General features: G+C 40.3%; 1 protein-coding gene across 1 annotated transcript in view; it reads left to right on the top strand.

The window, feature by feature from the left end:
• Nucleotides 1–1373: 1373 nt before the first annotated feature.
• Nucleotides 1374–3635, top strand: part of Pak2 (p21 (RAC1) activated kinase 2) — an 88852-nt gene continuing 86590 nt past the window's right edge. The window contains exon 1 of the mRNA XM_023704763.1: nt 1374–1508. The gene's annotated coding sequence lies outside the window, so the exon portion shown is untranslated. The remainder of the gene's footprint in view (nt 1509–3635) is intronic.

Genomic DNA, 3635 nt, shown 5'->3' with positions numbered 1-3635 from the left:
CCGGGGCGCAGCCGTCGGGAGCGCGGCCCCGGCTCCTCCGGCACCAGCCCCGCACCGCGACCGGTCCCGACCCGCGCGCCGCGCCGCCTTCCCCTTGCGCTCCTCTGTCTCCAGCCGGAGGTGACTTTCGCGTCTTAGGTGACTTAGGTGAAGTCCAGACGGATTTCTCACCATGTTTGGCTTTCTTCGAACCCCGCGCGCGCACACGTCCGAAGCGTCAGCGCAGATTCCTCGGTGGACTCAACCTTTGGGCTAATTCTTTACAGATAAAGTCATCTCAGAGCCCAAAGTGTGTCAGGTCACTGCCATTGTCAGTTTCTGAGGCTGTCCGCGCCCTCTTAGCCTCATTTTAATGGGAATACTCGCTGTGAGCGTGATTTGTTTTCCGCCTTTGATAAGTAACCAACTCCCACTGCTATCTCGGTTCTCCTTTACTAGCGAGCAGTAGTTTTTTGTTTTCTTTATTCACCTCCTCGAAAAAGACAATTAAAACGGTTAGGCCTAAAATTAGACTACAAGGAGCTGTATTCTGGATTACGGTTGTGCGCGTTACGTTTTTCCCCTGCTCTGTGGAACTCTTCCGCTCTTATAAGCAAGCAGGATATTGAAATGTACAAGAATTTGCTTTGGGGGTTTTACTTTTGTAGAGTTGTCCAAAAGAGTAACGTCAAGTGAAGTTAGATTCGGATGAAGACGGTGGATAGTAATTTTTAAAGCAAGTTTAAACTTGTCAAGCTCTGGTGCATTTGTAAAACATTGGCGCTCGCCTCTACGTATCTGCTGCTCTCTGTATATATTATAGGTGTACAAGTGAAAGCCTGTTTGATATTGTTAGGGATATTGATTTGAGGTAACTTTTAATCATTCATTCTTAGCTTTTAAATCTTTTTAGCTATTAATTAGCCAAGAACACTGATTTACATTTACATTATAGAAACGGAAGCTAATGTAGTTGACCTGTAATATGTGTAGGTCTTTAACTTTCAGATTTTGGTGAAGGAGGTTGACCTAAATTTGGTGTATTTTTGTCTTTGCACTAAATATGTCCATTGTTACCTTTACTTCTAACCAGCTGTGCGCAAAAATGGCATAGTAGTACTCAGTTTGAATGCTGTCGTCATTTGCTGTTAATAATTGTTCCTAACTTAAAATAGGATGTCTTGGTGAGCTGAGGAATTAAGGTGTAGGAATGTTGGAGTATGAAACTTTGTCTATTGATGTCAGCTTCTCTGCCATTTTTTTTCTTTTTTAAGATAGGTCCTCACTGTGTTTTTTTAGGCTGACCTCAAACTCTTCTGGGCTCACGTGATCCTCATGTCTCAGCCTCCTCTGGGCTGGGATTACAGGTGTACACTACTAAGCCCGGCAAGCAGATATTTTTAAAGGAAGAGTTCCTGGGTATTTCACTTCCCTTAGTGACTTGATTCCAGATTTGCCATCATCCACACATCGTCAGGACTTTGTGACATTTAATACACATGCTCCAAGCTCTAATTCATAAAGTAAGGGTAAGTTTGTAGTGGGTCTCTATCTGCTAAAATGAATGAGGGTTCCAGTGGTACTGTGATCTTTATAATAGGCTGGTTTCCAAGTAGATATGATTAACAGTAGTTTGTATTTGTGTTCAATTATATGTTTTAAAAGAGGGAGCTTAGGACTTGTTCTGGTAGCTAAGGATAAACTTTCAATTACATTTTTTTTAAATTTTTTTTTTTTAGTTAGAGAATTTGTGTAAGTAACCAAGGATAAAATGACTAGATACATGAAATCTTTCCTATCTTTAACCTATCAGTACTGGTTATTACAATAATGTTCACACGTATATGTTTCTTTGGACCCCCCCCCCCGAATTTTCTATTTTTTGATTAATATTGGGCCATGTGTGAAACTTAAGTCTTCAAGGTTTTGATCAATTTGTTCTCAAAAGCCCTTTTAGTTAGAGTGTACTAATTTCGGATTAATTAAAGAAGATAAATTACTTGCAGATTGTGCTTCTGGGGTCTACTGTTTCCTTTTTTTCCCAAAGAAGCAGCTAGAGCAGGGAAATAATATCCTCCAATACTGATTGTTGTGTGACCAGAACTGAGTATCACTGACTTACTTCATTTATTTATTTATTTGTGTGTGTGTGTGTGTGTGTGTGTGTGGCCAGCTCAGCCCACCAGGGGGCGGGGCTGGCTGGCATGTAGTGCTGTGCTTTGCTAAGCTTGTTCTAAGTAGGTGCTTTAGACCACTGAGCCATCTCACCAGCCCACTGACTTATTTCTTAGGTTACTGGTTAGATGTAGTGAGTCTGAACTGATTCAGGATTTCAGAGTTGTAGCCTATTACCTATATGATATATTAGTTCTTTTTTATTTCAAATAAATATTCATTATTGTAGTTGAGTCTTTCACAAGTACATTAGTTCTTATTCCATGCTTAGAGCTAAAGACCTGGGTTGGAATCTTGTCCCTTTCATTTGAAGGGCAATACACACATTCTTTTCAAAACTTAATTTTCTCGTGTGTAAGATAGAAATAATAGCAACAAACAATACCAATTTTATAGAATTATTTTTATTTTATTTATTTATTTATTTTTTTGGTACCAGGTATCCAACTCAGGACCTTGCACTTGCCAGACAGGCACTTATGCTGCTGAGCTATCTTCCTGGTCTCAGCAATACCAGCTTAATAGGGCTAAGTGCTTACGTGCTTAACTTTAAAACTTTAGCTGGTAGTCTGATGTTTTTGTTTTTGAGACATGGTCTCACTATGCGGTTCAGGTTGGCCTTGAGCTCACTTTGTAGTCCAGACTGGTCTTGAATTTGCAGTGATTCTCCTGCTTCAGCCTCCCAAGTGCTGGGATTATAGGCATTCACCACCACATAAGGCAATAGTTTAATCTTAAATACTACGGTATGTGCACAGATATACTCTTTTTTTTTATTATTACTTATGTATTTGGTACAGGATCTCACTGTGCAACTCAGACTTGTAGTGATCCTACGAGTGTTAGCCACCTCAGTGCTGGGATTATAGGCTGGGATTACAGGTGTGCGCCACCATGTCTGAACTCTGGTGGCCAGCTTGGTGCACCCATGGCATGTGGTGCTAGGAATAGAACACAAATATGCTCTTACATTTAAATTTAAAATTGTTTTCAAAAGAAAGTTGGGGGCTGGGGAGATAGCTCAGTAGAATAAGTGCTTGCCTGGCAAATGCAGGGTCCTGGTTCAATCCCCAGTACCGCCCCCCCAAAAAAGAAAGAAAGTTGGAATCATGGAACCAAATTTCTGAGGCTAAAGTTAAAATTAAAACTTATTTTTCAGAATAAAATACAAAATCATTCAGCTTTTGAAATATGAGTTTTTTAGTAGTTTAAAGGCGGGTTGTGGTGGTACATGCCTGTCTGTAATCCCAGTACTTGGGAAGCTGAGGCAGGAAGATCACCGTAAACTGAGGCCCACTTGGGCTACAAAGTGAGTTCAAGGCCAGCCTGAATTTCATAGTGAAACCCTGCCTTAACAAGGCAAAAAAAAAAAAAAAAAAAAAAAAAACTAGTTGAAACCTACAGTGGCTATATTAATGTCAGACAAAGCTGACTTCAGAGCAAAGAGTTCTGAAATAGGACAAAAATTATCGTAGTTTTAT

This window comes from Octodon degus, unplaced genomic scaffold (genome assembly GCF_000260255.1).
Source record: "Octodon degus isolate 3935 unplaced genomic scaffold, OctDeg1.0 scaffold00203, whole genome shotgun sequence".
Taxonomy (NCBI): Eukaryota; Metazoa; Chordata; class Mammalia; order Rodentia; family Octodontidae; genus Octodon; species Octodon degus.
The sequence above is the reverse complement of the archived record's forward strand: the minus strand, read 5'-3'. Positions and strand labels throughout refer to the sequence as shown.